General features: G+C 47.9%; 1 protein-coding gene across 12 annotated transcripts in view; it reads right to left on the reverse strand.

Annotated features, from left to right (window-relative positions):
* SOX6 (SRY-box transcription factor 6) overlaps window positions 1–15,175 on the reverse strand; it is a 522,737-nt gene that overhangs the window by 326,437 nt on the left and 181,125 nt on the right. The window lies entirely within an intron of this gene.

Genomic DNA, 15,175 nt, shown 5'->3' on the forward strand with positions numbered 1-15,175 from the left:
TTGGGTGTGATGGTGTGGGGGGGCTGTGCTGGTGACACTGTTGGGTGCGATGTTGTGGGGGGCTGTGCTGGTGACACTGTTGGGTGTGATGGTGTGGGGGGCTGTGATGGTGACACTGTTTGGTGTGATGGTGTGGGGGGCTGTGCTGGTGACACTGTTGGGTGTGATGGTGTGGGGGGCTGTGCTTGTGACACTGTTGGGTGTGATGGTGTGGGGGGCTGTGCTGGTGACACTGTTGGGTGTGATGGTGTGGGGGGCTGTGCTGGTGACACTGTTGGGTGTGATGGTGTGGGGGGCTGTGCTGGTGACACTGTTGGGTGTGATGGTGTGGGGGCTGTGCTGGTGACACTGTTGGGTGTGATGGTGTGGGGGGCTGTGCTGGTGACACTGTTGGGTGTGATGGTGGGGGGGGGGGCTGTGCTGGTGACACTGTTGGGTGTGATGGTGTGGAGGGCTGTGCTGGTGACACTGTTGGGTGTGATGGTGTGGAGGGCTGTGCTGGGGACACTGTTTGGTGTGATGGTGTGGGGGGCTGTGCTGGTGACACTGTTGGGTGTGATGGTGTGGGGGGCTGTGCTGGTGACACTGTTGGGTGTGATGCTGTGGAGGGCTGTGCTGGTGACACTGTTTGGTGTGATGGTGTGGGGGGTTGTGCTGGTGACACTGTTGGGTGTGATGGTGTGGGGGGGCTGTGCTGGTGACACTGTTGGGTGTGATGGTGTGGGGGGCTGTGCTGGTGACACTGTTTGGTGTGATGGTGTGGGGGGTTGTGCTGGTGACACTGTTGGGTGTGATGGTGTGGGGGGCTGTGCTGGTGACACTGTTGGGTGTGATGGTGTGGGGGGCTGTGCTGGTGACACTGTTGGGTGTGATGGTGTGGAGGGCTGTGCTGGTGACACTGTTTGGTGTGATGGTGTGGGGGGCTGTGCTGGTGACACTGTTGGGTGTGATGGTGTGGGGGGGGGGCTGTGCTGGTGACACTGTTGGGTGTGATGGTGTGGGGGGGGGTTGTGCTGGTGACACTGTTGGGTGTGATGGTGTGGGGGACTGTGCTGGTGACACTGTTGGGTGTGATGGTGTGGGGGGGCTGTGCTGGTGACACTGTTGGGTGTGATGGTGTGGGGGGCTGTGCTGGTGACACTGTTGGGTGTGATGGTGTGGGGGAGGCGCTTTGCTGGTGACACTGTTGGGTGTGATGGTGCGGGGGGTTGTGCTGGTGACACTGTTGGGTGTGATGGTGCGGGGGGTTGTGCTGGTGACACTGTTGGGTGTGATGGTGTGGGGGGCTGTGCTGGTGACACTGTTGGGTGTGATGGTATAGGGGGCAGTGCTGGTGACACTGTTGGGTGTGATGGTGTGGAGGGCTGTGCTGGTGACACTGTTGGGTGTGATGGTGTGGAGGGCTGTGCTGGTGACACTGTTGGGTGTGATGGTGTGGGGGGCTGTGCTGGTGACACTGTTGGGTGTGATGTGTGGGGGGCTGTGCTGGTGACACTGTTGGGTGTGATGGTATAGGGGGCAGTGCTGGTGACACTGTTGGGTGTGATGGTGCGGGGGGTTGTGCTGGTGACACTGTTGGGTGTGATGGTGTGGGGGACTGTGCTGGTGACACTGTTGGGTGTGATGTGTGGGGGACTGTGCTGGTGACACTGTTGGGTGTGATGGTATAGGGGGCAGTGCTGGTGACACTGTTGGGTGTGATGGTGCGGGGGGTTGTGCTGGTGACACTGTTGGGTGTGATGGTGTGGGGGACTGTGCTGGTGACACTGTTGGGTGTGATGGTGTGGAGGGCTGTGCTGGTGACACTGTTGGGTGTGATGGTGTGGGGGGGCTGTGCTGGTGACACTGTTGGGTGTGATGGTGTGGAGGGCTGTGCTGGTGACACTGTTGGGTGTGATGGTGTGGGGGGCTGTGCTGGTGACACTGTTGGGTGTGATGGTGTGGGGGGCTGTGCTGGTGACACTGTTGGGTGTGATGGTGTGGGGGGCTGTGCTGGTGACACTGTTTGGTGTGATGGTGTGGGGGGCTGTGCTGGTGACACTGTTGGGTGTGATGGTGTGGGGGGCTGTGCTGGTGACACTGTTGAAGAATTTCCTTTTGTAGATAGATAGATAGATAGATAGATAGGAGATAGATAGATAGGAGATAGATAGATAGATAGATAGATAGGAGATAGATAGATAGGAGATAGATAGATAGATAGATAGATAGATAGATAGGAGATAGATAGATAGGAGATAGATAGATAGATAGATAGATAGATAGATAGATAGATAGATAGATAGATAGAAGATAGATAGATAGATAGATAGATAGGAGATAGATAGATAGATAGATAGATAGATAGGAGATAGATAGATAGATAGGAGATATATAGATAGATAGATAGATAGATAGATAGGAGATAGATAGATAGATAGATAGATAGATAGATAGATAGATAGGAGATAGATAGATAGATAGATAGGAGATAGATAGATAGGAGATAGATAGATAGATAGATAGATATGAGATAGATAGGAGATAGATAGATAGATAGATAGATATGAGATAGATAGATAGATAGGAGATAGATAGATAGATAGGAGATAGATAGGAGATAGATAGGAGATAGATAGATAGGAGATAGATAGATTGATAGATAGATAGATAGGAGATAGATAGATAGATAGATATGAGATAGATAGATAGATAGATAGATAGATAGATAGATAGGAGATAGATAGGAGATAGATAGATAGATAGATAGATAGATACATAGATAGGAGATAGATAGATAGATAGATGGATAGGAGATAGATAGATAGATAGATAGATAGATAGATAGATAGATAGATAGATAGATAGATACATAGATAGGAGATAGATAGGAGATAGATAGATAGGAGATAGATAGATAGATAGATAGATAGATAGGAGATAGATAGATAGATAGATAGATAGATATGAGATAGATAGATAGATAGATAGATAGATAGATAGATAGATAGATAGATAGATAGGAGATAGATAGGAGATAGATAGGAGATAGATAGGAGATAGATAGATAGATAGATAGATAGATAGATAGATAGATAGATAGATAGATAGGAGATAGATAGGAGATAGATAGGAGATAGATAGATAGATAGATAGATAGATAGATAGATAGATAGCTAGGAGATAGATAGATAGATAGATAGGAGAGAGATAGATAGATAGATAGATAGATAGGAGATAGATAGATAGATAGATAGATGATAGATAGATAGATAGATAGGAGATAGATAGATAGATAGATAGATAGATAGATAGATAGATAGATAGGAGATAGATAGGAGATAGATAGATAGATAGATAGATAGATAGATAGATAGATAGATAGGAGATAGATAGGAGATAGATAGATAGATAGATAGATAGATAGATAGATAGATAGATAGATAGGAGATAGATAGATAGATAGATAGCTAGGAGATAGATAGATAGATAGATAGGAGATAGATAGGAGATAGATAGATAGATAGATAGATAGATAGGAGATAGATAGATAGATAGGAGATAGATAGATAGATAGATAGATAGATAGGAGATAGATAGATAGATAGGAGATAGATAGATAGATAGATAGATAGATAGATAGATAGATAGGAGATAGATAGATAGATAGATAGATAGATAGATAGCTAGGAGATAGATAGATAGATAGATAGCTAGGAGATAGATAGATAGATAGATAGGAGAGAGATAGATAGATAGATAGATAGATAGATAGATAGATAGATAGATAGATAGATAGATAGATGTATAGATGTATAGATACCAGGCACAGTGGGTGTGTGGTAGCACAGCTGAGTAGACAATGCCCCCCGCCCCCTGCAGCTGTATAAATAGTTATTTGCGGCTCTCGGCCCTAATCCACCAATAAATTGTTTCCTGCAATTACACGGAATAGAAAACGATCTCTAATTTGGGAACGTTAATTGAAAATCAAAATTCAGAGTGAAGTTTATAAATGACCCAATGAATGGAATCAGTCAGGAAGATGTCACCTCCGCGCCCTGCACTAATGGGGGGCAGCGACCCCAAACACAACACCCCCGAGCCAGGACAATGGAGCCTTCATATACACATAGAGAACACCAGCTCCATACACACACATCCCCTAATGTCATCCTACTACACATCACACGTGTACATATCACACACATACACACACATCCCCTAATGTCATCCTACTACACATCACACGTGTACATATCACACACATACACACACATCCCCTAATGTCATCCTACTACACATCACACGTGTACATATCACACACATACACACACATCCCCTAATGTCATCCTACTACACATCACACGTGTACATATCACACACATACACACACATCCCCTAATGTCATCCTACTACACATCACACGTGTACATATAACACACATACACACACATCCCCTAATGTCATCCTACTACACATCACACGTGTACATATCACACACATACACACACATCCCCTAATGTCATCCTACTACACATCACACATGTACATATAACACACATACACACACATCCCCTAATGTCATCCTACTACACATCACACGTGTACATATACATCGCACATATATATATATACCTGCAATGTACACTCACCGGCCACTTTATTAGGTCCACCTGTCCAACTGCTCGTTAACACTTAATTTCTAATCAGCCAATCACATGGCGGCAGTGCATTTAGGCATGTAGACATGGTCAGGACAATCTCCTGCAGTTCTCCCGAGCATCAGTATGGGGAAGAAAGGTGATTTGTGGCCTTTGAACGTGGCATGGTTGTTGGTGCCAGAAGGGCTGGTCTGAGTATTTCAGAAACTGCTGATCTACTGGGATTTTCACGCACAACCATCTCTAGGGTTTACAGAGAATGGTCCGAAAAAGAAAAAACATCCAGTGAGCGGCAGTTCTGTGGGCGGAAATGCCTTGTTGATGCCAGAGGTCAGAGGAGAATGGGCAGACTGGTTCGAGCTAAAGTGGCCGCTGAGTGTATACCGGCAGGTACGGTTTCAGTGTATATAGATATATACCGGCAGGTAGGATATCAGTGTATATAGATATATACCGGCTGGTGGAGGCTCGGTGTATATAGATATATACCGGCTGGTGGGGTCTCAGTGTATATAGATATATAACGGCTGGTGGGGTCTCAGTGTATATAGATATATACCGGCTGGTAGGGTATCAGTGTATATAGATATATACAGGCAGGTAGGGTCTCAGTGTATATAGATATATACCGGCAGGTAGGGTATCAGTGTATATAGATATATACAGGCAGGTAGGGTTTCAGTGTATATAGATATATACCGGCAGGCAGGGTATCAGTGTATATAGATACATACCGGCAGGTAGGGTTTCAGTGTATATAGATATATACCGGCTGGTGGGGTATCAGTGTATATAGATATATACAGGCTGGTGGGGTCTCAGTGTATATAGATATATACCGGCTGGTGGGGTATCAGTGTATATAGATATATACAGGCTGGTGGGGTCTCAGTGTATATAGATATATACCGGCAGGTAGGGTTTCAGTGTATATAGATATATACCGGCAGGTAGGATATCAGTGTATATAGATATATACCGGCTGGTAGGGTCTCGGTGTATATAGATATATACCGGCTGGTAGGGTCTCGGTGTATATAGATATATACCGGCTGGTGGGGTCTCAGTGTATATAGGTATATACCGGCTGGTGGGGTCTCAGTGTATATAGGTATATACCGGCTGGTGGGGGCTCAGTGTATATAGATATATACAGGCAGGTAGGATATCAGTGTATATAGATATATACCGGCAGGTAGGGTTTCAGTGTATATAGATATATACCGGCTGGTGGGGGTCTCGGTGTATATAGATATATACCGGCTGGTGGGGGTCTCAGTGTATATAGATATATACCGGCAGGTACGGTATCAGTGTATATAGATATATACCGGCAGGCAGGGTATCAGTGTATATAGATATATACCGGCAGGTACGGTATCAGTGTATATAGATATATACCGGCAGGTAGTATATCAGTGTAAATAGATATATACAGGCAGGTAGGATATCAGTGTATATAGATATATACAGGCAGGTAGGATATCAGTGTATATAGATATATAACGGCTGGTGGGGTCTCAGTGTATATAGATATATACCGGCTGGTAGGGTCTCGGTGTATATAGATATATACAGGCAGGTAGGATATCAGTGTATATAGATATATACAGGCAGGTAGAGTTTCAGTGTATATAGGTATATACCGGCTGGTGGGGTCTCAGTGTATATAGGTATATACCGGCTGGTGGGGGCTCAGTGTATATAGATATATACAGGCAGGTAGGATATCAGTGTATATAGATATATACCGGCAGGTAGGGTTTCAGTGTATATAGATATATACCGGCTGGTGGGGGTCTCGGTGTATATAGATATATACCGGCTGGTGGGGGTCTCAGTGTATATAGATATATACCGGCAGGTACGGTATCAGTGTATATAGATATATACCGGCAGGCAGGGTATCAGTGTATATAGATATATACCGGCAGGTAGGATATCAGTGTATATAGATATATACCGGCAGGTACGGTATCAGTGTATATAGATATATACCGGCAGGTAGTATATCAGTGTATATAGATATATACAGGCAGGTAGGATATCAGTGTATATAGATATATACAGGCAGGTAGGATATCAGTGTATATAGATATATAACGGCTGGTGGGGTCTCAGTGTATATAGATATATACCGGCTGGTAGGGTCTCGGTGTATATAGATATATACAGGCAGGTAGGATATCAGTGTATATAGATATATACAGGCAGGTAGAGTTTCAGTGTATATAGATATATACCGGCAGGTAGGATATCAGTGTATATAGATATATACAGGCTGGTGGGGTCTCGGTGTATATAGATATATACCGGCTGGTGGGGTCTCAGTGTATATAGATATATAACGGCTGGTGGGGTCTCAGTGTATATAGATATATAACGGCTGGTAGGGTCTCAGTGTATATAGATATATACCGGCAGGTACGGTATCAGTGTATATAGATATATACCGGCAGGCAGGGTATCAGTGTATATAGATATATACCGGCAGGTAGGGTCTCAGTGTATATAGATGTATAACGGCTGGTGGGGTCTCAGTGTATATAGATATATAACGGCTGGTAGGGTCTCAGTGTATATAGATATATACCGGCAGGTATGGTATCAGTGTATATAGATATATACCGGCAGGCAGGGTATCAGTGTATATAGATATATACCGGCAGGTAGGGTCTCAGTGTATATAGATGTATAACGGCTGGTGGGGTCTCAGTGTATATAGATATATAACGGCTGGTGGGGTCTCAGTGTATATAGATATATAACGGCTGGTAGGGTCTCAGTGTATATAGATATATACCGGCAGGTATGGTATCAGTGTATATAGATATATACCGGCAGGCAGGGTATCAGTGTATATAGATATATACCGGCAGGTAGGGTCTCAGTGTATATAGATGTATAACGGCTGGTGGGGTCTCAGTGTATATAGATATATAACGGCTGGTGGGGTCTCAGTGTATATAGATATATACCGGCTGGTAGGGTCGCGGTGCATATAGATATATACAGGCAGGTAGGATATCAGTGTATATAGATATATACAGGCAGGTAGGGTTTCAGTGTATATAGATATATACCGGCAGGTAGGATATCAGTGTATATAGATATATACCGGCTGGTGGGGGCTCAGTGTATATAGATATATACCGGCAGGTAGGGTCTCAGTGTATATAGATATATACCGGCAGGCAGGGTATCAGTGTATATAGATATATACCGGCAGGTAGGGTCTCAGTGTATATAGATGTATAACGGCTGGTGGGGTCTCAGTGTATATAGATATATACCGGCTGGTAGGGTCTCGGTGCATATAGATATATACAGGCAGGTAGGATATCAGTGTATATAGATATATACAGGCAGGTAGGGTTTCAGTGTATATAGATATATACCGGCAGGTAAGGTCTTGTGGGGTCGTTGTTGGTTAATGCAGACTGTGAGTGTGGCTGAAGGTGACGGGGCTCTATTTGTCCGGTGAAAGGCCATCGGGCTACGGACTGGTTCTGCTGAGTTAAACATGTTTTGGTGTAGTCACGACTAGTCAGAAGGGCGAGTGCGGAGGCCACGGGGACAGCCACAGCGGCACAGAACGTCGTGTGTTGTAAGGACACAACATTCCCACGAGTCAGAGGGACCCGATCTGCAGCCGTCACTCTCACTCCATAATTTACAGCGCTGCAGCCAGTGAATGTTAAGTGAGTGCACCGCAAGTCACAACGATTACGTGGAACATCTCCCGCTAAAACCCCGGACAGGGGCCGCGCCAGCGCACCAGACGCTGAGCCTGATAATCATTTGTAGGGACTCTTCGGGGAGGAATCCATTATTTAACGCCTCGTCCCATTATCTACAAGAAAGAGAATCACAAGACTCCGACAATCGCAACTTCTGAGGCCTCCGGATTCTATTTCCTCTAATTCCATTATTTTTCTTATTAACCGCTTCATTGCTGGAGACAATCTATTCAACACTGACAAGACCCGACCACAGAAAATCCTGTCCAGTGCGGGGGGTCTGCCTGCATGACACAGATTATAGGGGGGGGGGGGCTCTACCTGTATGACACTGATTATAGAGGGGCTCTACCTGTATGACACTGATTATAGGGCGCTCTGCCTGTATGACACTGATTATAGGGGGGCTCTGACTGCATGACACTGATTATAGAGGGGCTCTACCTGTATGACACTAATTATAGGGGGGCTCTGCCTGTATGACACAGATTATAGGGGGGCTCTGCCTGTATGACACAGATTACAGGGGGCCTCTGTCTGTATGACACTGATTATAGGGGGGCTCTACCTGTATGACACTGATTATAGGGGGGCTCTACCTGTATGACACAGATTATAGGGGGGGGCTCTGCCTGTATGACACAGATTATAGGGGGGGCTCTGCCTGCATGACACAGATTATAGGGGGGGGGCTCTGCCTGTATGACACTGATTATAGGGGGGCTCTGCCTGTATGACACTGATTATAGGGGGCTATACCTGTATGACACTGATTATAGGGGGGCTCTGCCTGTATGACACTGATTATAGGGGGGCTCTGCCTGTATGACACTGATTATAGGGCGCTCTGCCTGTATGACACTGATTATAGGGCGCTCTGCCTGTATGACACTGATTATAGAGGGGGCTCTGCCTGTATGACACTGATTATAGGAGGGATCTGTCTGTATGACACTGATTATAGGGGGGCTCTGCCAGATGACACTGATTATAGGGGGGGGCTCTGCCTGTATGACACTGATTATAGGGGGACTCTGCCTGTATGACACTGATTATAGGGGGGATCTGTCTGTATGACACTGATTATAGAGGGGGCTCTGTCTGTATGACACTGATTATAGAGGGGGCTCTGTCTGTATGACACTGATTATAGAGGGGGCTCTGTCTGTATGACACTGATTATAGAGGGGCTCTACCTGTATGACACAGATTATAGGGGGGCTCTGCCTGTATGACACTGATTATAGGGGGGGGCTCTGCCTGTATGACACTGATTATAGGGGGGATCTGACTGTATGACACTGATTATAGGGGGGATCTGTCTGTATGACACTGATTATAGGGGGGATCTGTCTGTATGACACTGATTATCGGGGGGATCTGTCTGTATGACACAGATTATAGGGGGGATCTGCCTGCATGACACTGATTATAGGGGGGATCTGCCTGTATGACACTGATTATAGGGGGGCTCTGCCTGTATGACACTGATTATAGGGGGGCTCTGCCTGTATGACACTGATTATAGGGGGCTTCTGTCCGTATGACACTGATTATAGGGGGGATCTGACTGTATGACACTGATTATAGGGGGGATCTGACTGTATGACACTGATTATAGGGGGGATCTGACTGTATGACACTGATTATAGGGGGGATCTGACTGTATGACACTGATTATAGGGGGGCTCTGCCTGTATGACACTGATTATAGGGGGGCTCTCCCTGTATGACACTGATTATAGGGGGGCTCTCCCTGTATGACACTGATTATAGGGGGGCTCTGCCTGTATGACACTGATTATAGGGGGGCTCTGCCTGTATGACACTGATTATAGGGGGGCTCTCCCTGTATGACACTGATTATAGGGGGGCTCTGCCTGTATGACACTGATTATAGGGGGGATCTGTCTGTATGACACTGATTATAGGGGGGCTCTGCCTGTATGACACTGATTATAGGGGGGCTCTGCCTGTATGACACTGATTATAGGGGGCTTCTGTCCGTATGACACTGATTATAGGGGGGATCTGACTGTATGACACTGATTATAGGGGGGATCTGACTGTATGACACTGATTATAGGGGGGATCTGACTGTATGACATTGATTATAGGGGGGATCTGACTGTATGACACTGATTATAGGGGGGCTCTGCCTGTATGACACTGATTATAGGGGGGCTCTCCCTGTATGACACTGATTATAGGGGGGCTCTCCCTGTATGACACTGATTATAGGGGGGCTCTGCCTGTATGACACTGATTATAGGGGGGCTCTCCCTGCATGACACTGATTATAGGGGGGCTCTCCCTGTATGACACTGATTATAGGGGGGATCTGTCTGTATGACACTGATTATAGGGGGGATCTGACTGTATAACACTGATTATAGGGGGGCTCTGCCTGTATGACACTGATTATAGGGGGGATCTGTCTGTATGACACTGATTATAGGGGGGATCTGTCTGTATGACACTGATTATAGGGGGGATCTGTCTGTATGACACTGATTATAGGGGGGATCTGTCTGTATGACACTGATTATAGGGGGGATCTGTCTGTATGACACTGATTATAGGGGGGCTCTGCCTGGATGACACTAATAGAACAAGACCGCCCCTTCCAGTGGTCTCATTAGCATAATCCTTGCATTCTTTGCAGGTTTCCTACAATGTGTTTTTGGCTCCTCTGCTTCTATCCGTTATTTGTGGCCGGTTCATGATGAGGATCACCGGGCGGCGGTGATGGCGTCATGTCACCGCTATAATCAGCTGCAGACACTCGGGGGATTTCAAGGAACAAGACATTTCTCAGAAGTGTTATCAGAGGGACGCACGTGTCCTGACATCAGAAATATTCACCACGCCAAACAATAACACACGAATAATCCAGCGAGTGCGGGCGCAGAGAGGTATATCCAGGCAACAACTACCACCACCAGCCCAACCACTGCCACCACCAGCCCAACCACTGCCACTACCAGCCCAACCACTGCCACTACGTCCCACTGCCACCACCAGCCCCACCACTGCCACTACTGCCCACTACCAGCCCAACCACTGCCACCACCAGCCCCACCACCGCCCACTGCCACCACCAGCCCAACCACTGCCACCACCGCCCACTGCCACCACCAGCCCAACCACTGCCACCACCAGCCCCACCACCGCCCACTGCCACCACCAGCCCCACCACCGGCCCAACCACTGCCACCACCAGCCCACTGCCACCACCAGCCCAACCACTGCCATTACCACCCACTGCCACCACCAGCCCACTGCCACCACCAGCCCAACCACTGCCATTACCACCCATTGCCACCACCAGCCCAACCACTGCCACCACCGCCCACTACCAGCCCAACCACTGCCACCACCAGCCCCACCACCGCCCATTGCCACCACCAACCCAACCACTGCCACCACCGCCCATTGCCACCACCAGCCCAACCACTGCCACCACCGCCCATTTCCACCACCAGCCCAGCCACTGCCACTACGGCCCACTGCCACCACCAGCCCAGCCACTGCCACTACGGCCCACTGCCACCACCAGCCCAACCACTGCCACTACGACCCACTGCCACCACCAACCCAGCCACTGCCACTACGGCCCACTGCCACCACCAGCCCAGCCACTGCCACTACGGCCCACTGCCACCACCAGCCCAACCACTGCCACCACCAACCACTGCCACTACGGTCCACTGCCACCACTAACCCAGCCACTGCCACTACGGCCCACTGCCACCACCAGCCCAACCACTGAACCACTGCCACTAGGGCCCACTGCCACCACCATCCCAACCACTGCCACCACCAGCCCAACCACTGCCACTACGGCCCACTGCCACCACCAGTCTAACCACTGCCACTACCGGCCCAACCACTGCCACTACCGGCCCAACCACTGCCACTACGGCCCACTGCCACCACCAGCCCACTGCCACCACCAGCCCAACCACTGCCACCACCAGCCCAACCACTGCCACCAAAAGCCCAACCACTGCCACCGAAAGCCCAACCACTGCCACCGCAAGCCCAACCACTGCCACCGCAAGCCCAACCACTGCCACCGCAAGCCCAACCACTGCCACCGCAAGCCCAACCACTGCCACCGCAAGCCCAACCACTGCCACCGCAAGCCCAACCATTGCCACCGCAAGCCCAACCATTGCCACCGCAAGCCCAACCATTGCCACCGCAAGCCCAACCTCTGCCACCGCAAGCCCAACCACTGCCACCGCAAGCCCAACCACTGCCACCGCAAGCCCAACCTCTGCCACTCCCGCTCACTACCACCACCAGCCCAAACACTACCACTAACCCACACTACCACCACCAGCCCAGCAACTAACAACACCAGCCCAACCACTGGCAACACCAGCCCACTACCATCAGCCCAACCACTGCCACCACTTGCACATCCACTGCCACTAACACTAGAGAGAAAGCACCACTCTTGATAAAGCCACAAACGGAGAGATAGCACCAGCTCTGATAATGCCAGAGAGAGAGAGCACCTGAGAGAGAGCACTAGCGCTGATAATGCCAGAGAGAGAGAGCACCTGAGAGAGAGCACTAGCGCTGATAATGCCAGAGAGAGAGAGCACCTGAGAGAGAGCACTAGCGCCAAAAACGCCACACCTGAGAGAGAGCACCACTGCTAACAACGCCACACCTGAGAGAGCACCACTGCCAACAATGCCACACCTAAGAGAGAGCACTACTGCCGACAATGCCACAACTGAGAGAGCACTACTGCCGACAATGCCACACTTGAGAGAGCACCACTGCCAACAATGCCACACCTGAGAGAGCACTACTGCCGACAATGCCACACTTGAGAGAGCACTACTGCCGACAATGCCACAACTGAGAGAGAGCACCACTACAGACAACGCCACACCTGAGAGAGCACTACTACCAACAATGCCACACCTGAGAGAGAGCGCCACTGCCGACAACGCCACACCTGAGAGAACACTACTGTAGACAATACCACACTCGAGAGAGAGCACCACTACCGCCAATGCCACACCTGAGAGAGCACTACTGCAGACAACGCCACACCTGAGAGAGAGCACCATTACCGCCAATGCCACACCTGAGAGAGAGCACCACTACCGCCAATGCCACACCTGAGAGAGCACCACTACCGCCAATGCCACACCTGAGAGAGCACCACTACCGCCAATGCCACACCTGAGAGAGCACCACTACAGACAACGCCACACCTGAGAGAGCACCACTACAGACAACGCCACACCTGAGAGAGCACCACTGCCGGCACCCTCACCCTCCGCTCCTGCCTGCTGCCTCCTCCTGCTGTATCTCCTCCCCACTGCATCCATTTGATTGCCCCCATGTTATTAATATCAGATTAGTTATTCCCACATTGCAGCAGGAAATAAATCCGTCCAGCAAGTGATAAAAATAAATCTCCACTAATAATTAGTAAGTGGACAGATGACAGGACACACCACGGTAATCCAATGGGAGACAATCACATAACCACATAATCCCTGCACTGATCACAGTATATAATCCCTGCACTGATCACAGTATATAATCCCTGCACTGATCACAGTATATAATCCCTGCACTGATCACAGTATATAATCCCTGCACTGATCACAGTATATAATCCCTGCACTGATCACAGTATATAATCCCTGTACTGATCACAGTATATAATCCCTGCACTGATCACAGTATATAATCCCTGCACTGATCACAGTATATAATCCCTGCACTGATCACAGTATATAATCCCTGCACTGATCACAGTACATAATCCCTGCACTGATCACAGTATATAATCCCTGCACTGATCACAGTATATAATCCCTGCACTGATCACAGTATATAATCCCTGCACTGATCACAGTATATAATCCCTGCACTGATCACAGTATATAATCCCTGTACTGATCACAGTATATAATCCCTGCACTGATCACAGTATATAATCCCTGTACTGATCACAGTATATAATCCCTGCACTGATCACAGTATATAATCCCTGTACTGATCACAGTATATAATCCCTGCACTGATCACAGTATATAATCCCTGTACTGATCACAGTATATAATCCCTGCACTGATCACAGTATATAATCCCTGCACTGATCACAGTATATAATCCCTGCACTGATCACAGTATATAATCCCTGCACTGATCACAGTACATAATCCCTGCACTGATCACAGTATATAATCCCTGCACTGATCACAGTATATAATCCCTGCACTGATCACAGTATATAATCCCTGCACTGATCACAGTATATAATCCCTGCACTGATCACAGTATATAATCCCTGCAATGATCACAGTATATAATCCCTGCACTGATCACAGTATATAATCCTTGCACTGATCACAGTATATAATCCCTGCACTGATCACAGTATATAATCCCTGTATTGATCACAGTATATAATCCCTGTACTGATCACAGTATATAATCCCTGCACTGATCACAGCTATACAGCATACATGACACACGTGGCGTCATACACACAGCTATACAACATACATGACACACGTGGCTCATACACACAGCTATACCGCATACATGACACATGTGGCGTCATAAACACAGCTATACAGCATACATGACACATGTGGCGTCATACACACAGCTTTTCAGCATACATGACACACGTGGCGTCATACACACAGCTATACAGCATACATGACACACGTGGCTCATACATGACACACGTGGCATCATAAACACAGCTATACAGCATACATGACACACGTGGCTCATACATGACAC

The sequence above is a fragment of the Engystomops pustulosus genome, chromosome 7 (assembly GCF_040894005.1).
Source record: "Engystomops pustulosus chromosome 7, aEngPut4.maternal, whole genome shotgun sequence".
Classification (NCBI taxonomy): domain Eukaryota; kingdom Metazoa; phylum Chordata; class Amphibia; order Anura; family Leptodactylidae; genus Engystomops; species Engystomops pustulosus.